Below are 24819 nucleotides of genomic sequence, written 5' to 3' on the forward strand. Positions count from 1 at the left end.
GGAGCTTAGATTCCCCTTGGGGCAGAGGGGACAAAGGTGTCGTTTTGCAGCCTGCCTTCCCAACTCTGTGGGTCTGCCCATTGCCTTAGCTGAGGCCAGAGACTTCTTTGTAGGCTTGGAGTGGAAAAACTGAAAACAAGGTGTCAGTCTTCACAACAGCAAAATAGGAAAATGAGTTTTGGTGGTGTCACGATACCCCAGGTTTTATCTCATCTCTGGTTGATGAAGAGTTTTAGAGAGCTCAGTGTCTGAACCTTATGTGTAACCTTTTAATGGTCCAGCAGGTACAGTATTGCCTAACTTTGGGCTTTGTACCAGCCCGACATGGATGTTGCTAACGTCTTCATGGCTGGTTTAGAATAATAAACTTTAGACAGCTTCTGCTGTCTAAAGTTTTGCTGCTGCCTGAGATACGTACACTGATGACATCTTTGTAACATGAACTCATGGACAGGAAGCCCTTGAGATGTTACACACCACAACGTCAATAACATCCACCCCATCCATTAGCCTAGACCAGTCTATGCCTGTGATTCCCAGCCTTTTATGAGTCACGACCCCTTTTAATAATAGCTAATTAACCTGCAACCCCTCCCCCACCATGTTTGCATGAAAAGGCATTTTTAATGGGGTGGATTCATTCCTTCTTAGAAAGTTGAGGCTTCTGTCTTCCCCAAAGAGCCTGTTTCTCATACATACACATACTGTACTGTGTATGGGCAGGTCAGCCAGAGAAAGGAGAAGTGAAGGAGTGGGATAAGAGCCGACACAGGGTGCATATCTTAGGATCCCATTCATGTGGCCAGTCTGGCCACTGTGAGGATAGTGAAGAAGGCATGGCAGCTCTGGCCCTCCACATGATGTCAGACTGTATCCCTGAAGAGCCCTAGCTAGCATTGCCAAGGGTGAGGAATATTGCAGTCCTGTGACACTGGGACATTCGTAGTTGCCCCCCCCAGCTGTAAAAGGAAGAAGATGAGACCCTTTGCAACATATAGCCAACATTTAGCGCTGAACATTTACTCTACAGTGGAAGCCATCACTCTGGCACAGAGGTAAATAAAGTTACATGTAAGGCATTATACTGAGAATATTATCTGTTGCTTTTTCATGCACTTGAATCGGTGTTCTTCAGGTTTCCAAATAACAGCTGAAAAATACATGTTGACTGTAACCAGTAAACTGTAAGCAGTTTTTCAAGGATGGAGCTGTCATGCCGCCGTAAACACTGGCTTCATGGGGTGGCTTCAGCTCATGGTGAAAAGCCATTCCTGCAAATGGAGCAATTGGTATGGCAGCCTGCATGTGGGCCTCACTAACTGGATATTCTCCTTGACCACTCCCCATCGAATAATAGTTTTTTTTTAATTCATGAAGGAGAATTGATGCTCATGAAGACTCCGTGAAAGCCAGTCTTTGTCTAATTCAAGGTGGCCACTCCGTTAATATTTGTATTTTCTAGTTCTCTCCTCCACCCATCCACAATAGATCTTTTGGTCACTTCAAGTTTTTCTGGGTTGTGGGGCGTTGCTGTGCAAAAAAACCCATGTCGTCATGAGAGGGAGGGTAGCCCATGGCAAGGGTTGTTCGGCTTGAACTTGCTGTGTGAGCAAGAAGTGTTCTTGTCCTGTAAAAGTCCATCCAGTTAAACCTCCTGTGTGTGTGTACATGTGGACGCACACAATCGGTCCTTAAAAAAATATGCATTGTACTGGTGATGCCATGCACCTGCCAAAGACTGCTCACCAGTTACAGCTCAGCTGGTAATATCCCTGGAGCCTCCTGGTCCTGACGCTCTTCCTTAGACCGATGCTGCCTGTTCATTTCCTCCCACCGAAGGACTGAGGAAGAAGAGTTTCCACCTGCCTTGTTTGTTCTTTGTGGAATTTGGTGCTGGGAAGACCCAGAGTGAGCAGGAAGGAAGTACAGTGGTACCTCGCAAGATAATTGTAATTCGTTCCATGGAAATCGCTGTCTTGCGAAAACATTGTCTTGTGAAACCCATTTCCCCATTGGAATGCATTGAAATCTATTTAATGCATTCCAATTGGGGAAAAAATCACTGTCTTGCAAAAATTATCCATAGAAGACATCATCTTGCAAAAGACAGTTCCCCATACCATCTTGGGGGAAAGCAATCCCCTTACCTGCACTGCCTTTGAAAAATCAATGGGTTTCAGATGGCCTTTCCCCTCTTTCTCTTTCCAGCAACAAAGAAAGAGAATAAAAGGAGTCAAAGCAGCCCCCTGGCTCCTGACAATGGTAACTCCATTTGCCCTAATCCTTTACCAGAGAGGGAAAAAAGAGAAAGAATGGAATATAAAACATCATCAGGACTTGCTGCCTTTGAAATAGGTCCTGATAAGGTAAAATAGAGATGAAACCATGATTAATCATAAGTGCAATCTCCTACTAACATAAATTATGCAAGTGAATTTCCCACATTTGGGGAAGTCACAGGGATCAACAGCACACCCCAAGTACAATGGATGAGCCTCCACCTGAGAAAACCATTTTTATGACTTGGTACTTCTCCTGCAAGGTATAAGTTGGAACAGCCCTTGTATCTCCTACCCCATTCTGTCCCCCAACCCCCCAAGTCATGGTGACCCCCTGGCTGCCCCTCCCACTCAGTACAGGGCTTTACAGCCCCAATCCTGCCAGAGGCCAAGAGAGCTCCTCAGTGTTTTGGGGTGCCCTGAGGGCATAGGTATTAGCATAAGGTATTAGCATATGCTAATACCTGTGCACTAGAGGATTGTGGGAGGAACAGCTAGCTAGTGCTAGGTGTTCTGCCCACAATTAGCATATGCTAATACCTTATACTAATACCTATGCACTAGAGGATTGTGGGAGGAACACTTAGCCCCTGATGGGAAGCACAACATTGCTCAAAAAAAGTCACTGTATAGTGAATTCATCATTTTGTGAGGCAAGCGTCTTGTGAGGCACCACAATGGTGGTGGTAAGGAGCTTTTGGTCAAGGCCCTCTGCTCCCACTTACAGGACCATCAATGTCCCTCATATTTTTTTCATAGAATGTGCCAGCAAGCCTCTATGTCAAAGTGCTGGGTTTTCTTTTTACCTTCCAAAGAGCCAAGAAATCCCTAAACCTGTAGGAGCAGGTAGGGAAACCATTTTTAAAAGTTCTCTTTGGTTGACAAATCTAGATGTCTAGGAGGGCTTTATAATGAAACCCCAAAGATAACCTTTCCTTCTTGGAACGGCACTTAAATTCATTGCCTGGATGAACTTAACATGTTAAATGAAATGAAAACCAATTCCCCATGTTAGAGATAAGCTGATTTTCCTTTTACTTCTTTCTATGAAGCCCTCAGTTAATAACAAAATAAGCTGGAGGCACTAGGTTTAATGATACCTGATTTTATTTTGAGGGGCCCGCATCAGTGTCTCAGAGGGGATAATTTTTGTTCACTGAATTTTTCCTCTTTAGTAGATTTCTTGTTGCTTGCAAAAATATGTTTTTACCCTCGTCAGCACTGGATTATGGCATTTGGGATCCAACCTAAAGAGGTTAGTTTAGAGACTGTACAGATCTAAACTTAAATCAGGTCATTTCTAAGGCATTGGGACTTTCATGTGTTTGCTTTTGTTTTTTATTTTGTAATATGAGCACTTGAGATAGTTTAAAATTTAATTTTATAATTTGCGTTTTGCAAACTGTTGTAGCATAGTAATTCAAATGAGCTATCTTTATTTGTGTCAGAACATTACACAATTAAGAATTATGGAAGTGTGTGAAATAAAGGTAAAACCAAAAACAATTTAAAATGTTAAGATAATTAGACTGTTTTTGACCAGAAGTGGGCTGCTTCAGTAGTACTGTATTATCTCGGCTATTTGCAAGATCTTCTTTTGTACACATTGTGGGGTTTAAACTGCATGCACCTCAGTGTTGCACGGATTGGATTTCTCCACAATCACAGAAAAGTCACCCTGTATCCAAGTAGCTCCATTTTATTTGATTATTCTTTGATCTTTCGACTTTGCTTGGAAGCCTATTAAGTGCTTTCCAGATGGTCCAGCTAGAGACTTGTCCTGGTGGGAGAACACCCTTTGGCATTCATCCGTTAAGCAAGGTGTGTTGCTTTTGTTCTTTGTAGGCTTAGCCTTGCCTCCTCTGGTTTAATATTTGGAGCTTGAGAGGTGTGCAAAAATGGAAGCAACACAGCTGGAGGTCTCTCGCTCTTACTTCATCTTTGCCCATGAGTTCACCAGGTGGCATTAGGGAGGCTGTCTTCTTTCGGTCTCAATACTCTCTACACCTATCTGCAATACAGAGGAATAATGGATGTGAATCTTGCACAGCAGGAATCGGTCCACAGAAGTTACCTTTCAAACCCTGCTCTGCTCAGCAACCTTTTTCCTCCCTCCATCTTCAGCCTTTCTCTGTCTGTCCTGCATGAGAAGTCTGGAGAACTGAAAAGCTTGCACACAGTTAAGTTACTTTTTAGTTGGCCTGATGATGCCATCTTTTGGCATTTGGGAATTTTATCTTTTTTTAATCCTACAGCCATAAAATGGATGTAAAGAATTGTTAGGTATGATTTTGCTCACTATGGAAACAATTAAGGGTTGGTGATGTTGATGGGTGTGTGTGTGTGATGCCTTGCTTTCATCCTCATCAGCCACAGTAGTTTATTTGTTCTTCCTATACCCACAGCCATTCTTCTGATAGAATGTGGCCCTTTTGGTTATTTTATGTGGGGAAAATGAAAGAATAAAAGTATCCACCAGACGTATTTCCACAAATGCAAAGGAGATAAAACTAGCACATTTATTTGAACAGTTTTGTAGCAAGATGCATTGTGTGCACTTGTGCATAAGCTGATATACATGATGAAGTGGGCTACAGCCCACAAAAGTTTACACCAACCCTTTTTTTTTTTTTTGAGTTTCATAGAGTAACACAAAACTGTTTTGTTGTTTTATCAAGGTGAAACTCTTGCTCTGTTTTGGGAGGGGGACATTATCAACCTGGTGTTGTGTCAAGATTATGGCCATGACAGAGAGGCCGTCACAAACCACTTAGCCATGCTTTCTTGCTGTGGGTAAGATCCAAGACGTTAGTCAGCTGGTGGCTGGGGGAACTCTTCCCGCTCAGTACCCTCTCTCAACACTCCGAGTCATCTCGACTCCTCAGTGCTCTAGGGCAAAGGTCCCCAACCCCTGGTCCGCGATCCGGCAGCAGTCCGCAGCCTAAGCAGGACCAGGCCACGGACACAGATCTCTGCCCCCCCCCGAGCACTGCCATGCACGTAAGCGCGCTCCGCCCCTGCAAGCCCCTCTTCTTCTAGAATAACTAAACTGCTGCAAGATTGTTGTTATTTTATATTGTAGATGTTGGAGACAATGAAAAAGTGACAAGCAGTTTTAAAAAGTTCAAAAGTAGTCAAAAAGTTTGTGAATCAAATGCACATTCAAAAGATTTGAGGGTAGGGCAATTCCAGAACAGTTCCCACAGAAAATAAGAGAACTAGCTACTGACATTGAAACAGAATGTCGGCATAGTTCCAGAACATACACAGAGTATATATTAGTTAGCAAGATAGCAGACAAGCATAGTACTGTATTCTCCTCAGAGAAGCAAATTTCCATACTGTTTTTATACCCACCATCCATGCTCAGCTGAAACCAGTTCTCACTTATTAGCTTGGTACCAGGAGAGTGTGTTTTATGACCTTGGAAATTCCTTCTCACACACTGATTAAAATGCACCCTTCAAATTAGCAGGCAGTTTCTTCTCTTTTCTTCAGGCCTGTTTTTTCCAAGCAGAAGCTAACAAGCCAACGTTTCAAAGGCAACTGAAACCGTCATCCCCTCACCCGCCAGTTTCTTGACATGTTGTATTCAGTTTATATTCCATTCATGGCTTCCCATAGCTTTCTATCCATCTTGGAATTCCTGCACAATGACTTTTAATTCATACTGCTAGCAAATTTCTGTTTGGAAGCAACTATTTTTAATGTACTGTAGTAAATTTATTACCTTGAAGAACTGGGGTTGGGGGGATATATGTTTTAAAACTGAGCATCAGTAGCCCATAACATCTTTTATACATTGCATCTTCTACAATTGAGCATCTGTACTGAATAGGTGTATTTTGCTACTTTCTTGTCATCAAATATGAAGCAGTCCAGATATTTGTGTTTCTGCTGTCCACCACCATCAGGCAAGTCAACCAAGATCAAACGTGGACCGGCCCTCCTGTGAGGCAGTCACTTCAGGCAACAGAGGCTGGATGCTGTCGAGAGAACAGCAGCACAGACTCCTGGCTGTTCCTGTCCACTGCTGGACAGAACCGTGTGCTCCAGATGGTTTGCCCCAGACCCCCTAAAAGTTAGCTCGCCTGGAAACAAGATCCCAGACTGAAGACAACATCCCATGCTCAAGTGTTACAAGCTGTAAAGAGAATTGTTTTTAAGTTACTGAAAAACCGATTGGACTTCTCTCAAGCTGAAAATCTGTCTATTCCCTTTTCTTTGGCTTTGTTTTTGTTTGTATGGCTGTGAGTGAGCATTTGCAGTAATAATACTTCTGTTGGCAGATGCAAATTGTAAGTACGTAAACCAGTGCTGAATGTTCTTTTTGAATGTAAGCAATACATAGTTGTAGGGGGTTTGCATGCATTTTGTTTGTTGAATATGAGCAGAGTATAATTACAGATGGATTGTATGCATTTTGTATGTATTTATGATTTAATTTGAAGTTAGAAGTGATGCACAGCATGCAGCTTATAAACAGCACATTTGCTAGCTTTAGTAGCAGCATCCTGTTAAGCTTGCCTCACAGTGGGGTCCTATTTTTATATTTTGCAGGATGTACACTCATAACGTTGCTCATCGTACTGTTCTCACAGAATGTTCACCCAGCCATTTGCTCTGTGGTGTTGTCTTCCTTTGTACATTTCCAAAAATTATCTTGAAGAATTGGGAAGGAAGAGAGATACACTCATCTGAAATGGCTGTAAACACTCTTTCTGCCCAGTTGGTACGGTTAGAGAAAAAGAGAGAAACGCAAGCCTTTACTGAGATTATTATGTTTCTCTGCATTTAAACTCGGCGTTTAGTTTATTCAGCATGGGTCGCGGTGACACTGGCCATAAGAAAGACAATTAAATTGATTTTGCTGTTATTTAAAGCGATTTGTAAATTCTGGTTTGGTGGAGCACCAGAAGAGTTGGTGTGCTCAACCTCTGGGCCCAGAGCAGGCCCCGATTGTCCACCATGTCTGGACTCGCCTGCTCTGCACCTGCAGAGTGAGCACGCCAGGACACGGAGGATGCTCGGCGTGCACTTTGCACCCACTCGCTCTATGCCTGCTCTGCATTCTCAGAGGGAATGCGCCGGGACACAGAGGATAGTCGGCGCACCAGGAGCATTGCCCCACAAAGCAACTGACTGGCCCACTGACCCAGGGAGCCACTTCAGCCCACCCAGCAGCTGAGCATTGCACCTGGCAAGTGCCAGGACTCAGAGGGTGGCCAGCGCATTAGGAGCATCAATAGGAGACCCTCGATTTAGCAATGCATTTTTGAAAAAATGAGTTAAACCAAAAGCATGCTCCACAAACTGAACGGAAATGAGCCCAAGTAATTTAAATCAATGTGAATGCATCTACCAGATTATATACGTACCACATGAATTTACAGTGATTTTTAAAAACTAAGGATGGGTATCGATGTAAATTGGCTGTGTAACTGATCCCATGGTTTATCTTTTAAAAAGGTGCAGAACTAGGTTATATTAGTGATGCATGACTTGCATCAAAACCAGTGCTTTAGCCACTATCCCTCTTCCTTCATTCTCTCCCCACAGTGTTTAGCAAAGCAAGATGTGTGGGACAGGAGACACATTTTCTGCCTCCTGTCTATATTGACTGCAGAGCCCCAGAAGACATCGGAAGAGAAGAAAGGAAGCAGGGGTTGTATATAATGGTGTTGACAGACCCCTGTATGGCACTCTCTACTGTCAAGAAAAATGTAACTTTTGAAGTTATTAAAATGTCTTTTTCTTTCATGAGCTGTGGTTAGTAGTTTGGATATCAGAAAGGTCTCTGTTGGAGAGCAGAAAAGTCTCTATCACTTAAAATATTGAATATGTGGATGTACCGTTTGGGTGCATTCAGACTTCAAAAAAGATAACAGCCGACTGTGAGATTGTGGGTGAGATCCGTTCTGTTTGGAGTCAGACAACGGAACACCTACTGCATACAAAACATCAGTGGTCCCTCAGCCCTCCAACCAGTAACATGGGGAGTGGGTCCATGGTGCATGGTTTCCCTTTGGTTTCAGGTTATATATAAATAATGTCATTCTCATGGAATGTTAATTAATATCTAGAATGCCAGGCCTTAATCATTCGTCTAAGAGCCAGAGTGGCTTAGTGAATAGAGGGCCACACTAGGAATTTATTTATGTATTTATTTATATATCCCGCCTGTCTGGTCTTGCGATCACTCTAGGAATGACAAGACCTGGGTTGAAAACCCTTCTTGGTCATGGAAACTCACTAGGGTGTTGTGACAATGGCAAACCACTCTTTGAACACCTCACATACCTTTTTTTTAATCCATTATACAGTGTTTATTATTGAAGGAAAGTATTTTATTTAGGATCTGGGAACTATTTTATTTATAATTCTGGTTTTAGTTGCTTCTTTATTAGCAGATTTTTCCTTCCATTTTCCCTTTCATTTAAACTGGTTAGGGCCCTTGTTTAGTTTGTTATTTTTCATGAAATATATATTTCCTTGGATTAAGTATTTATCCCTTATTTTTGGTTGATAGCATCCCAAAGACTTACATTGTTTAACTTAATTTAACCCTTCATCCCTGATTGAATAGACCTAAATTGTTTCAGTGGATTTTTTTCATAGTTGGATGCTGGGGTGGGCGATTTTAGTGGTGAGAAGGAATAAGAAATATTGAACTTATAACCCAGGTCAGTTATTATTAATTAGACTTTAGAATTTACATTAATTGATCATTACTAAATTAGAGGGAATACAGTATGTGCAGTTAAGATGTGTGTGTATGTATTTTCTTATTTGGAAGGGATTTAAGGACAATTAATTTGGCAACTGAGGAAGGGAGGGGGAATTGTTGGTTGTCAATTAATCATGGATGAGGTTATCGGGAGTAATGCTCCATTACTACCAATATGATGTTGGAAGCACAGGCCTTTATAGGAGAGCATGTCCCAGATGTTTATTATCTGCTCCTTGCTCTGGTCTCCCTCTCAGTCAGGAGAATCGAGGTAACTTTATCAGTCTGCGCGTGTGGCTGCTAAATGCCAGGTTGGTCCAAAATAAAAACTGGGTTAATATTTTTCATCACACTCTCAGGTACCGGATTTGATAGAATTGCCTGGGTGAGATAGGCCTTCATGGAGTAGAGCATTTCTTTCCAAATCTGTGGCACAGCATGGCGAAGCTCTAAAACAAAAGGACTGCCCTGCCTCTCCCTTAATTCTCTGAAGAAGTCAGAATGTTGTATATTTTACTAGAAAAAGACCTCATATGAATAAATGCCCCAAATTTCTTTCCCATTGTCCTGAACATTTGCATGTATGGATCATACATTAGATCTGTCTAGCTAGTAATGTTTTGGTTATTCGCTCAGGTACAAATGAATGCCTTTGTACATATATCAGGGCAGAGGTATATCAGCTGATACAGTTCCAGGCCTACAGTTATTCGGCTTTTCCTTTCCTATCAAACGTGCACTGAAATTGACAGGGTCTCCCATATATATGTTTTGTATCTTCCGTTTTTCAAAGGTAAGGGCTAAACACATAAGAACTCATGTCTGTTCATTGTGTAGAGTAACAGACTTACTGCAAGTGATGCCTGAATATGCTGATGAGAGTGCCAAGGGAACTGGGCTAACGAATATGGCCCAATCCACCTGTGCTTTCAATTAATTCTTACTCAAGTTTGAAGGAATGTATTACAAGTAATAATGTTGCCTATAAGGTGTGGCTTTTTGGGATAACAAAGGCATAAAAATGTGCTTAATTTAAAATTAATGGCTGATAACTTTATTTTAGAGTAATAAAAACAGTAATAGATAGCATTCACACATTGCTCCTAAAATGTTGTTTTTGACCGATTTGTGTATTTCTTAGAAAACATTCTTAAAATAAGCAAAAAAATATTTTGGCTGTTGTGGGTTTTTTGGGCTCTTTGGCCGTGTTCTGAAGATTGTAACGTTTCGCCAGTCTCTGTGGCCAGCATCTTCAGAGGAAAAAAATATTTTGTTCACACTGAATGAGCCATTCTGGGGAAAAAAATGAACATAACAGATTACTTGGCAGGTGGGGTTACAGAGGCTGAAATCCCATTGCTAAGTGTAGTAAGTTACAACTAGAGGATGCCTATTTGCATCAAGGAAACTTACAGAGGAGTTGAGTCACTAAATCCCCACTAATTCAGTGGGCCTACTCTAATTGTAACTGACTGTGCAAAGCAGCAGAAGAGTAACATTTCAAATACAGTGGTGTCTTGCTAGATGATTGCCTCACAAAACGAGGAATTCATTAGACGATGACTTTTTTAAAGCAATGTTGCGCTTTGCAAAATGATTGTTCCTATGGGCAGTTTTTGCTGGCCGATGTTTGGGTCCTTGATGTTTGTGTAAAGACAGGTGTTTTTTTAAACCCTGTTTTGCAAGATGGTTCCCCCCCCATTGAAACATATTAATTACATAAGACCTACTTTTTATCCCAAAAAAGTGGGGGAGAGTGTATGCTGCTGTTTTTCCAGGAGGCAGACCCTGGAAAGCCAGCAGCATACACTTTCTCCCCCACTTTTTTGGGATAAAAAGTAGGTCTTATGTAATTAATGTGTCTCATTGGGTGGAAACCATCTTACAAAGCATCACCAATGCAGCTATGGCTGCAAATTCAAGTGATAGAGGATAGTGAAAACAGCCAGGAACCAAAGGGCAAAGAGATTGTTAAAAAAAACAAACAGAGAAATCACAAATGTGAAACACAAATTATGAGGTTGAGTTTCTCACATTTGGGGAAAATCACAGAGATCAGCAGCACACCCAAAGTGCAATGGATAAGCCTCCCCCTGGGAAAACCACTTTTATGACATGGTATTTTCTCTGCAAGGTATGAGTTGGAATGGCCCTTGTACCTCATACCCCCTTCTGTCCCCTGACCCCCCCCCAAGGCATGGTGACCCCGTGGCTGCACCTCCCACTCAGTACAGGGCTGCACAGCCTCAGTCCTGCCAGAGGCGAAGAGAGCTCCTCAGTGTTTTGGGGTGCCCTGGGGGACCCCCATCAGGGGCTAGGTGTTCCTCCCACAATCCTCTAGTGCACAGGTATTAGCATTTTCTCAAATCTGGGGAACTCAACTGCATAATTTGTGTTAATGGGAGATTGCACTTGTGAGTTCCCTTGTTTTTCTAAATTCCTTTTCATCTCTCTTTTTCTTTATCAGGACCTATTGCAAAGGTAGCAAGTCCTGGTGATATCTTATATTGTATATTTCTCCCCTATAGTAAAGGATCAGGGTGAAAGGAGTCACCATTATCAAGAGCCAAGGGGTTGCTTTCACTCTTTTTATCCTCTTTCTTTGTTGCTAGAGAGTGAAAGAGGGGGGAAGACCCATTGAATTTCCAAAGGCAGTGCAGGTGAGGGGATTGTTTTTTCCCATGGTATGGGGAACTGTATTTTGCAAGATGATGGCTTCTATGGACAATTTTCACAAGATAGTGATTCTCCCCCCCCATTGAAACGCATTAAATAGAGCTCAATGCATTCCAATGGGGAACTGGGTTTCGCAAGACAATGTTTTTGCAAGACAGCGATTTCCATGTAACAAAATAAAATTGTCTTGCAAGGCACCACTGAACTGATTTCTACTTAAATGAGGTAGACACCATGGGACTTGAGAACCACATTTGCCCTCTGAGGGCTTTTTGTACAACTCTTAGCTGTTCCTCCTGCCATTGCATTTACCGCCATCATCATTGCTGCCACCAAAATTGTGACCCTTTTACAGTGACTGCTTGTTCCCATTCCAGCACCTTTCGGCAGAGCTGACAGAAGGTGCCCCTGTTTCATTGCCACCACATGCCTCGTGGTTGAACTGGAAACACTCTTATGTACCCTCCCACCACAACCAATAATAATTTCACATCCTCCTCTCCTACAATTGCTATTCCCTCCTCATGTATCAGATTCGACAAATTTTCATTCTTTCACTGCTGTTCTGGAAAGCGGTGAGATGTATTCAGGCGTGCTTTCCCTCAGTGACCAACCGGCTGCCTGAATGGAGCTGTTAAATGGATTGTTCGGTCTTACTGCTTTGAATGTGTTTTTGGTGTTGTTTTTGTTTACCATGTTGTGGTGTTGTATTTGACCCTTTATAGTACTGTATTTGTGCACTTACTGTTTTTAGCTTTAAATATTGTAATGATGTAAGTCATCTTGGGTCCTTTTTAAGGAGAAAGGCGGGGTAAAAATATTTTAAATAAATAAAAATAATAACCAAATGGTCTCAGCGTCTGCATTATATATAGTAGGTAGAGCTGAGGTTAAGACAGAACAGTTTTCTGCCAATGGACGCCTAGTAATTTGTATGAGTTTCGCAAGCTGGTATACTACAATAGCTGAGAGACTATCGGTCAGTGAATAAGATGAAACGAAACTGAGCCGTGATACGTTGCCTTTGATCTGAGACCTGTGAACCTGGATTCATGGCCTGTAGAATGCAGATTAAGGTACTAGCTGCAGGTGATCCTGGTGTCAGAACAGTGAATTCTCTCAAGAAATATATTTACAAATGACAAACTTTTGTTAAGTTCTGATTCGATCACAGGGCTTGAGTATAAGCATCACTAGACACACACACAGAACAGATGTCAGGACATAATACGATTTGGTTGAGTGTTCACACCCTAATCCTATTGCAATCGATTTTTGGTCTGGATTTATGAACTTAGCAAAGCATGCTGGACTGGTTTCTGGGGATATGGGAAATAGCTGTGAGGGAGTGAAGAATATGCACATTTAGAGACTGAAAGATGTGGTATGAATTAATAGCAGAACTATTTTTTTTTAAAAAAGATGTGTTTTCTCTTTGCATTCAACATGTTCGTTCATCTTCCATGTGAGAAGGGCTGTGAAGACAAGAAGTTGCAGAAGCTTCTGAAGAAAGAAAAGTCTGCTATTGTTCCTTTGTGTGTGTGTGCGCGTGTGCATAGACATAATTTTAAAGACAATAATCAGTTTTTAAAATGATGGAAAAATACAAAAGAAAATAACATTACAGCTACAAAAAAAATATCATAGTTAATACAAGTGATATTTCTTATACACAGCTATCCTTATTACTAACATTCAGTGCTTCCTCCCTACTGGGACCTTTGAGAGATACCCATTTTATTATTCATTCCAATCATCTTTCCCCTTCCCAAAAAGCCATGTTTCTTATGCTGGTGCTTGACTTTCTCTTTCACCAGAACAAGTTCTCCCCATATAGTGTGAAATCTATTCCTTTTTTAAAAAAATGTTTTTAGTTTTAATCTCACATGTTTTATCATTAATGGCTAAATTCCATGCTTCTCGCAACCATTCGGTTATTAGAAAATTCTGTTTAGGGTTTTTTTTTTTGCCAGAACTAGTGTTGCTGCCACTCCTAAATTTGTAATTAGTCCGTCCCATTGCTCGTTCTCAAAAGTAGATTAAGGCACAATTTGTGGGCATGCTTCCACATTGATACATAATATTTCATTCAGCACCACCTTTCAAACTTTCCAGATGAAACCATGTTTCCACCACGTATGAAAATAAATATGAAAGTCTTGACTGCATCTCCAACATAATGTAGAATATTTGGAATCCATACAACTTAATTTTACTGGTGTTAAATACTACAATCTCCACATTATTTTATAACAATTTTCCTTTCTCCTCACAGACATACTCTTTAACATTCACCTCAGTACTGTACTTACTTCCTTACTAACATCAGTTTCCCATACCATTTTAAGACCATGTTGTTAAAAGCAAAGCATGCTGCTTATATACCGCCCCATAGTGCTTCAAGCACTCTCTGGGTTGTTTACAAGTTAATTATGCAGGCTACACATTGCCCCCCCCCCAGCAAGCTGGGTACTCATTTTACCGACCTCGGAAGGATAGAAGGCTGAGTGAACCTTGAGCGGGCTCCCTGGGATCGAACCCCAGATCGTGAGCACAGTTTTGGCTGCAGTATAGCAGATTAACCACTGTGCCACGAGGCTTTTGCCTCTGTCAATATTTTTAAGATTTGCCTATCATCCCTTTCAAATGTTCCTTCCTTGTTCTCCATCTGGCAAAAGTACAAATGGGAGACTGAGTCTCAAGATGTATAAAAATAGTATGGGAAGTGCGGGTTTTATTATCTCAGAAGCTCAGCCTCAACGCGTTTCAGCTGTTTCCTTCTGCAAATACAGAAGGAAATACATCTACCAGTTACTAGAAGCTGGAAATTCTTAGACCTCTGTTAAGACACAACAGCATATGAACCATGTGCATATGACCCCACTAATGAAATCATTAAAGAAATTAAAATTACACTAGAGGAGGGTTTAAGCCTAGGCTGCATTAGTAATACTGAATATAAATTTCTGCTCAACAATAACCCCAGAATAGCAGGGTTTTTAAATACCTTTCTCATGATTCATAAAGCAGATAATTCAGCAGCAGGAAGACCCTGTTATTTATTTTATTATTTTATTTACCCTTTTTACCCAAAAATAATACCTAACCTGAAAATAAGCCCTAGTATGATTTTTTTCAGGATGCTCATAATATAAGCCCTACCCCAAAAATAAGCCCCAGTTAAACGAAATTCCACCATCCAGCCCTGTGCAGCATTGTGAAGCAACCAGAAGAAAATGGCATGACTATAAAATAAAACATCCTCTGAAAATAAGCCCTAATGCATTTTGGAGCAAAAATTTATATAAGACCCTGTCTTATTTTTGAGGAAACACAGTATTAGATTTCTATCTCGCCCATCTAGACCAAAGGTCTACTCTGGGCGGTTATCCAAGTTTATTGATCATTTTTTGATACCAGTAGTACCATTATATGTTCATGACTCTAGAAATATGATTAATAAATTAGATGGCGTTACAATACAAGAAAAAGAGATATTAGTGGATGTAAGATCATTTACACCAAAAGACCTCAGGAAGAAAGCCTTAAAAATTTTAAGGATTACTTTAGACAAAAGAGTAGAGAGACATCCACCAGCCTTCTTCCTGCATTCACTAGCTGAGAGAGCCTTGAAAATGAGCTATTTTAAATTTAATAACAAGTTCTATTGGCAAATAAAAGAAGTGCCCATGGGATGTGCCATGGCCCAGAAGCAACCAACCTATATATGCAATCCTTTGAAGACAGGATGCATTCTGGAAACCACCCCTTCTCTCTTTGAAGAGAACTTAAGTAAATGATTTCGATGCATGGATGATGTCTTTAAGATTTAGAGAGGCCCACACAGTTCATTAAAACAATTCTTTGGATGACTTAATACTCTCCAGTGGTCCCCAACCTTTTTGGAACCACTGACCGGTGGGGGAGGCGAGGTCCATGCGTGGGGGGGGCAGGGGCACGCCCCACGCTCGTAAGTGTGTGTGACATATTTGCGGACAGGCATGGTGCACTCATGCAGATGCGCAGACAGGCGGGGTGTGCATTCATGCAAGCGTGCCAGCTTACCCACAAATGTATCACACCCATCCATGAATGCACCCTGCTCACACCACACATGCGTGTGAGCACACCACGCCCATAATGCGGGGGGCCGGGAGATCTGTTTAATCTTCCTTATTTGTTTCTAGTATTGAACATCAATACTCAACTAACCAGTCTAGATTGGGGGCTGGTGATGGTATTGTTGTAATTTTATTGGTATTTTTAGTGCCCTTCTCTTTGGGAGAAAAGAAATTTGTAATTTTCTTTTGTCTCCCTTTCCTTTCTGCTAATAAGTTTCCATGTGTTGGAGAAACCCCATGTTCCTTATAACTCTGTCTAGGAAAAACCATTATCCAACAAGAACAGGTTATTCCTGTACTAGACCAGAAGGTATATACCTATAGTAAAAATGTATATTACTAGTAGTAAACATATAAATATATACTACCGATAATAAAAGAAGGTCTCCAAAATGGATTTGACTCAACAATATTAGCAGTTCTAGGAGCAGAAAAATTCAAATATATATAATGGCAAGCATATATTGTAAAGTAAAGGTAAAGGTTCCCCTTGACAATTTTTGTCCAGTCGTGTTTGACTCTAGGGGGCGGTGCTCATCCCCGTTTCCAAGCCATAGAGCCAGCGTTTTTGTCCGAAGACAATCTTCCGTGGTCACATGGCCAGTGCGACTTAGACACGGATCGCTGTTACCTTCCCACCGAGGTGGTCCCTATTTATCTACTTGCATTTGCATGCTTTCGAACCGCTAGGTTGGCGGGAGCTGGGACAAGCGACGGGAGATCACTCCATCGCATGGATTCGATCTTACGACTGCTTGGTCTTCTGACCCTGCAGCACAGGCTTCTGCGGTTTAGTCCGCAGCGCCACCACGTCAAGCATATATTGTAAATTGTACTAATATCGTCCTAATATTGTGTGTCCTCTGGTGAGATAGTCCAGTCAGAAGGTCTGGCTTCTTCAATCTTCTAACAGCTTTCTGGAGCAGTGTGTTCACGAAGGCTTTCACAGCCGGGATCTAATGGTTGTTGTGGGTTTTTCGGGCTCTTAGGCCGTGTTCTGGAGGTTGTTCTTCCTAACGTTTCACCAGTCTCTGTGGCCGGCATCTTCAGAGGACAGCACTCTGTGTTAAAACGTACAGTAGGACTCCCATATCTGCTTGTGATTGGTTCCTAGCCCCATATAGATACTGAAAACTGTGGATAGTAATATAGTTACTAGTTAGTGGATAGTTTTTCTTTTACCATTCTATATATAGATAGCATGGTAAAAGAAAAACAAACCAGAAAAAAAAGCATGTGCATCACCAGAACTGGCCACTAGAGGGCACCAGAGACCATGCTATATACCGTATTTTTCTGTATATAAAACGACACTTCCCCTAAAATAATTAGAGGAAAAATTTAGCGTTGTTTTATACACGGAAGGAAGCAGTTACTGCTCCCGCTGCCCAGTTGTCTCTTCCAGAGTTTCTGGCTTGTCTCCTCAGGTGGCCCCGAGGCAGCAGCAGCAGGAGGCAGAGGCGAAGGAGCATTCACATGCGCTTGGGCGCCTCTTGCTGCTGCCTTCCCCGACCACCCAGTTACCTCCTCCAGTGTGACCGCCGACTGCAGGGGCTCACCCCTAGCTCACGTCGCCCGCCTTGTCCCCTCCGGTGGTGGAGGCAGGAGGAGGTGGAGGCAAACAGTCGCACGTGCTTGGGCGCCTCTTCCTGCTGCTACCACCAGATCACCTCCTCCCACGATCTCCTTCAGGCAGGGGACGAGGCAGCGGCGTGAGCTGGAGGTGAGCCCCGGCAGTCGCACTGGAGGAGGTGATCGGACAGGCAGCGGAGGCAGCAGGAGGTGGAGGTGGAGGAGCAGCTGCCCATTAACTGCTCTTCCGCCTCCATCAAAGGTCAAAATTAGGGGGGTGTTTTATACATTGGGGGGTCATATACACAGTAAAATACGGTATTCTTCACAAACAAGTATTCATAGCAGAGTCTCTGGCTCCCTGTACTGGCTGGTTCAGTAATACATGTGAAAATAGTTTTTTTCTGGATTCTATTCTTTTAATATTTTTAATATTTTCAAACCGCAAGTGCATCAGTGGATACTGATCCAGTGGATAAGGGGATCCTACTATATATTTAATAATATTTCTCTAATATCTAGATCAGGGGTCTCAAACTCAATTTACCTGGGGTTCGCTGGAGGCAGAGTCTGGGTGAGGCTGGACCACATCAGATTTGCCACAAGAAAACCTTTGTTAAAAAAATTCTAGTCTTCTCAAATCTCTTTATTTTTAAATACAAAATAAGATGAAAAAATAAATAACCAAATTAAGAATTAATAAGATAATAAATAAATCAGACAATCAGTAATAATAATAATAATAATAATAATGATAATGATAATGATAATGATAATGATAATGATAATAATAATAATAATAATAATAATTATTATTATTATTATTATTATTATTATTATTATTATTATTATTATTATTATTATTATTATTATTATTATTATTATTATTATTATTCTCTAGTGAGTGACTCTATTCAGATTCAAATGTCTGCATTAACAGGTCTTTAACCTTTAATCTTCTTCTAAACATGAATTGTCCTGAACATGAATGGAACATGGAAGAACATGACCTGTTCTTCTGGAAATGGCTTCTCTTGCCTACTCCTTGCTGCTAGAGACTTGATCATTCAGGGAAGCTGGGGGTCAGTTCTCTAAAAAATTGCCCAAGCTTGTCTGCTTTTCCACTCACCTTCCTGAACTTCGCTTTGAGTTCAGAGTCACATTGCAGGTCAGTGAGCTCCATTTGAAGCACAGGCGGGGTATCTTGCACATCAAAGGAGAAGGGGTCCGCAAACATTTGAAGTGTGGCTCTGTGCGTCCAGAAAGGAGGGGGGCCTCTCCTTGCCCAGCAGTCTTCTCCCTCAGGGGTTTGGCGCCACTGGGGCTTCTGCTTTTAGGTCTCTCTCTCCCTCCCACTCTTCGCGGGTCACCTGGCGAGGCTGCTGCTGCTGCTGTCACCTCATCCTCTCTGCGCTTCTCCTTCCTCCCGCCTGGCGCACACAAGAAGGCTGTTCTCTCAGGAGCACTCCCTCCTGCGGCACGTCTGGGCAGGGAATGGAGAAGCGCCAGACGGGGGGAGAGAAGAAGTGCAGAGAGGATGAGGCAACAGCAGCAGCAGCCTTTCCAGGTGACCCGCGAAGAGCGTGGGGGGGGGAGAGACCTAAAAGCAGAAGCTCTAGTGGTGCCAAACCCCTGAGAGAGAAGACTGCCAAGCAGAGAGAGGACTCCCCTTCTGGATGCATGGGCGCTTCGGGGGGCAGGGGGGACCCAGCCCCTATGAGGCCGGGAGGAAGCCCCACACTCACCAAGTAGGAGCCTCCATCGCTGCTCCTGCTCCTTAAACTTTCATATTAAGGCGGGGGCCACAAATTATCATCCCATGGGCCACAATTGGCCCCCGGGCCGCATGTTTGAGACTCCTGATCTAGATTACCCATTTACATTTCATATAGCTCTACCCTCTAAACCAGTAATCCCTCTATATCCACTTAGATTTCAAACATACTGTATTTCATTTCTCTTTCTCAAGTATAATATATCTACCATATAAATCTAAATTCCCAAAGAGCTACTTTTATCAGTTCACTCCCCTTATACCCTATACAGTTGTGGCTGCTTAACGATTACCCCGTATAACGACGAATCTGCTTCACGACGATGTTTTTGCGATCGCAAAACGATGTTTTAATGGGGTTTTTTCGCTTTGCGATGATCGGTTCCCTGCTTCAGGAACCAATTCTTCACATTACGACAATCAAAACAGGTGATTGTCGGGGGTTCAAAATGGCCACCGGGTGCTCAAAATGGCTCCCCACTGTTTTTAGGATGCATTTTCCACAGGTACCAAAAATGGCCGCCCCTGTGGAGGATCTTCGCTGGACGAGCAGGTATTCAGCCCATTGGAACGCATTGAACGGTTTTCAATGCATTTCAAATGGCTTTTTTATTTCACTTGACGAATTTTTCGCTCTACAGCAATTTCACTGGAACGAATTAACATCATCAAGAGAGGCACCACTGTACTGCCATTGTTCCAACTTCCTTTTCCTTCCAATTATCCTGGTTTGCAGGCCTATCTCATTTGAACCCCTAAAGGTTCTCCCTTCTTTGACTGAATTATCTTTTATATTGATAACTAATTTACAATTTTTCATAAAACATAGGCTTACATATGCAGATTAGTTTGAGTTAATGACTGACAATCAGCAAGGCTAACCACAGCTTCCAGCCAGTTTTCTTACTGAAGTCTTTTATTTGAAAGCTGGGGGAGAGGATGATGAAAGAATAATTGAGCTGCCAAGGTGTAGACACTCTTAACACTATCATTCCATGATTCTAAGTGAGGTTTTCCATGTGAACAGTGACCTTCCATTTTTAAGCAATATTTTATGTACTGTGAAAACACTTCTCTGGCCATACATATATAGATACTGAAATAATATCATTTAAAAGAAACAGTGTTACAGTATTAGAACATAACATATATAATGCATTATAAGCCTACAAATATGGTGGTATGGAGAAATCACTGTCATTTTAGCAAAATGGTAATAATAAATGGTGCTTACCAGAAAGTTACTTTAAAATAATGCATTTAAAAACAATACTAGCTTTATAAAGTATGGTATTTTCCCGTGGGGTGCTACAGTATATAGAATTGGAGAGTCATGCCACAATAACCCTTACATGCTGATTAAAATAAAACATGTACAGAAAACTATCAGTCACTTTGTGAAAATAGCAGTGATCTGAAAGAGAGCATAGGGATAAAAGACAAAAGGTGTTTCCACAGCTATAAATTCTCAACTATCCAACAAACAGCAACAGAGCATGGACAGAGTTCGTACTCCAGTTCTCTGAAGATGCTGGCCACAGAGACTGGCAAAACGTCAGGAAGAACAACCTTCAGAACATGGCCAAAGAACCCAAAAAACCCACAACAACCATCAGATCCCGGCCGTGAAAGCCTTCGTGAATAATTTGATGATTGTTATTCCTATATAATTTGTACCTAGAGCCTTGGAAGCCTGTGGAAGCAACAAGTCCATTCTCTGGCTCACGTCCACGTTCCTGCTATCTTGAACTTTGCTTACTTGACTCTTGGCTCTTGGACTCTGACTTCTGACTACAATTCGTGTTTTGGCTTTGAAAATTTGGCATCTGTTTTGCATCTCTTGGACTTCTGACTCTGGACTGACTTATTGGACTTTTGCCTGCTGTATCCCCTGGAAATGTGACAATCTTACTTTAACAGTTCAAATAGAATGAAATGAATCGACACAGTTCTAAATGATGTAAGCCCTCCCACTGATCTATATATATATATATATATATATATATATATATACACACCACATTACCACTGAAAAAACAGTATTGGTAGAAGAGAGGGATGAAAAGAATCGGTATAACCAGGGTTCTGTTCTTACATGTGATCAAGCCCTCAGTGACAGCCTGGGTGAAAGTAATACAATTGCATTATAGGACTAGAGTAGATGATAGCGTTTGAAGTTTCCTCTACACGAGATCTTTTTCCCATGTGGATATTGAATTAATATTATTTGCTCTGAAGATATATGTCTTAGACCATGCCGTTGGTCTGGTCCAACATAATGGCTTCTCTGACACAACATTAAAAGTACAGTCCTGTGCCTGCCTGCTTACAATTAAATAAATAGAGCAGCACGGCAATGGAACCATGACCTCAAGAGGTGACGAGGGCTCCAACGCTGGAGGCATCTCCTTTGATTTGTATTCCTGCATTGCATGGGAGCAGGGTTGGACTCAGTGGCCTCGGAGGCCCCTTCCAGCTTCACTGTTCTATGATTTGAAGGACTGCTGACTTCATTGTGGCTTATTCCCAGGCAAATGTGCAAACTATAGTAACATAAAGCATTTGAGTAGAAACCGTAGACCCTCCTGTTACACACAACTCTCTCTCTCTCTCTCTCTCTCTCTCTCTCTCTCGCTCTCGCTCTCTCGCTCTCGCTCTCGCTCTCTCTCGCTCTCTCGCTCTCTCTCTCGCTCTCGCTCTCTCTCTCTGACTGTTTTATTTTCTCCCAAGCTATGCTCTACACATTTTAAAAGCTGTACGATTTTGGGCTACCTCAGTAAAGGCTGGCTATTGCTCTAGAGGTGAGTGAATGTCTAGTGATTATAACAAGGCCTGGAAAAACTCAAAGATCATTAAAGATCCTCTTTTCTTTCTTTTTCTTTTTTAATTGTTCCCAGACATCCTGAAATTAGATTTCAACGTACTCTCCTTTAGGGCACAAACTCCATTTCCTGCAGTGATGTGTTTTGCTTCGTTTTACTTTTCTCTGCTCAGGTTAAAATCCATTCTAACTTGTTTACACAGAGGGTCTCTCTGTATTGTTTTTCCCGAGACATGGTTACATGTTTCTGAGGCAAGATTAACCATGGCAAGGTTAATCCAGAGTGAGATTTGTTTCATCCTTTTGATGTGAGAAACCCACGGAATGCTGAAGATAACTTGAAGAGCTTCTCTTTGAAATCTTTTTTGTTTTGTCTTCAAATTATATCTGTGTAATGGGAAGTTGTACATATCCATTACCTTTAACAACTGAGTCTTCCAGATGCTGTTAATATTAATACTTTATTGTTCCTTTCTCATTTTCTTCCCCACCCCCTGTTTTAAATGATTTTCTAAAAATTGCTATATTGTTATATGCATTGCCCTGTGGGGTCTTCAAGATATGTAACTTGTAACCTTGTAATTTGTAACTTTATAATAGCATTACTTCCCCAATGGATCCAGACCAATTCCTCTAACTTTCTGGCCAGGAAGAGGTTGACACTATTCAATTAGGGCATGCAGGAAAGAGGTAGTACAGTGGTGCCTTGTTTAATGATGTTAATTGGTTCCCAAAAAAACATCGCTATGGGAAAACATCGCTAAGTGAAACACCATTTCCCATAGGAATGCATTGAAAACCGGTTAATCCGTTCCAGTGGGAACGGATTACCGTCCTTAAGCAAAAATCGCCATAGGAAACATCGCTAAGCAAAACAATGTTTCCCCCATTGGAATACATTGAAGCCTATTCAATGCATTCCAATGGTTTTGCGATGTCTGTTTTCACTATTTTTAAAGTGTCTTAAAATGTTCAAAAACTGCTTTAAATGCTTGGGATCGTTAGTGCACCTTGTAAAACCTTTGCAGACTTAATTTGGCTTTGTTCTGACTCTTCGTTAATTTTTGGTGAATTTTTTTCTCCCCCATTGGAATGCATTGAACTGCAGTCAAGCATTCCAATGGGGGAGAAAAAAATTCGCCAAAAATTAACGAAGAATCAGAACAAAGCCAAATTAAGTTTGCAAAGGTTTTACAAAGTGCACTAACGATCCTAAGCATTTAAAACAGTTTTTGAACTTTTTAAGACACTTTAAAAATAGCAAAAACGGGCATCGTTAAGCGAAACAGGGGGACCTAAACTGTCATCGCTAAGCGAGGCAAGGTCCCAAACATCACTATGCGAAATTTCCCCATAGGGAACATCGCTAAACAGAGCGCAAAATCACTCCAAAAACCTCATCGCTAAGCGAATACATCATTAAACGACGCAATCGCTAAGCGAGGCGCCACTGTACTCTTATATCACTGGAATGAATGAATGAATAAATACATTTAGTTGATGGTTAAATTTGGAATTGAGATGGCATAGGATGTTTACAAATATTCTCTTTGTACTCTAGCATCTGTTGAGCTCAGATTTAAGAGAAATTAAATTTAAATTAAATTAAAGGCTGCTGGTCTTCTGCTGGAGCCAAAGTCTGTTTTCTAAGCCAGAAAACATACATTCGGTGAAATAGTTGCCTTGTGTTGGAAACCAGCTGCTTTTTTCATGTCAGAAGCACCACTGTGCAATTAATAAATATATAAGCTATTTTTCATCCAATAGTGGACAACGTCAAAAGCATTTGGAGTAGCTAACATAAAGTCTTTCACAGTGGACATTGAGGGGCATAGAGAAGACTTGACGTATGTGTGAGGTTGCCTATTCTTCTCTACACTCCCAAAGGATTGTTTCAGTGCAGAGAAAATCCACAACATTTTCTAAGGTTTATTTTGGTTCTGTCCACTCTAGTTTGTAACCTATTAAGTGATTTCCAAGTGACCCAGCTCTCCATGTGGCTGAAGGCTAGGCTTTCTCTGGGTTCCATCTATATTAAGACTTGGGTAGTTCTTTCAAGTACTGTACCACAGAATACTAGCATTCTCTACAGTTCCTTTAAGATTCACAGATGTTCTGAATTCCCCACCCCGCTTGATTTTAATCTAGTTTGATGCTAGCCAAAGAATAGGTGCACATTTGATGTAGAAGCTTTGAGCAGTCACTATTAGCTGCTACCTCTCTGTGTATGTCATTGGATGCCATGGCTGCTAGGTAGCTGATTTTATCGACCAGACCAGATGGGCGGGATATAAATCAAATAAATAAAATAAAATAATAAATAAATATCAACAGGAGTTGGCTTCAACCAGCTGATGTTGATCCTACAGCCTTCATTGAGTGCTCTGTCCTCCTGTTTTGTGTGGGCTGAACTACAGCACGCTAGGCTGTGTGTTCACTTGCAGAGTGGCACATGGCCAAGGCTGTAGTTCTCAGTGTTTGTAATTTTGTGTCCTAGCTGGTTCCAGATACTGTAGCAATATAAGAATATTCCTTTTGGAGACCTTTTGCTCTGTGTTTTGGCAATGTGTGTTCTAGATTGTCATGTGATCCAAAGTAACACCAAGTATTCGGGGGCAAAACAGTGATCTGGTTGGTTGCCCTTCCATGTAACCTGACATTTCAAAAATGCCTGCTTGTTTCTCAGATAGAAGACACATGTTTGAGTCTTCTTGTTGTTTAGTCATTAAGTCATGTCCGACTCTTCGTGACCCCATGGACCAGAGCACGCCAGGCCCTCCTATCTTCCACTGCCTCCCGGAGTTGGGTCAAATTCATGTTGGTAGCTTCGATGACACTGTCCAACCATC

The 24819-nt window shown here is 41.6% G+C and overlaps 1 protein-coding gene and 2 non-coding genes across 6 annotated transcripts in view; 1 reads left to right on the forward strand and 2 right to left on the reverse strand.

Annotated features, from left to right (window-relative positions):
- Nucleotides 1-24819, forward strand: part of PDE11A (phosphodiesterase 11A) — a 225418-nt gene that overhangs the window by 87082 nt on the left and 113517 nt on the right. The window lies entirely within an intron of this gene.
- LOC140703520 (U1 spliceosomal RNA) lies at nt 2385-2550 on the reverse strand. Its single transcript, XR_013540934.1, has one exon. It is a non-coding gene; the product is annotated as a U1 spliceosomal RNA (small nuclear RNA).
- On the reverse strand, nt 10986-11148 carry LOC144586204 (U1 spliceosomal RNA). The gene has a single exon (XR_013540940.1). It is a non-coding gene; the product is annotated as a U1 spliceosomal RNA (small nuclear RNA).

The sequence above is a fragment of the Pogona vitticeps genome, chromosome 1 (genome assembly GCF_051106095.1).
Source record: "Pogona vitticeps strain Pit_001003342236 chromosome 1, PviZW2.1, whole genome shotgun sequence".
NCBI lineage: Eukaryota > Metazoa > Chordata > Lepidosauria > Squamata > Agamidae > Pogona > Pogona vitticeps.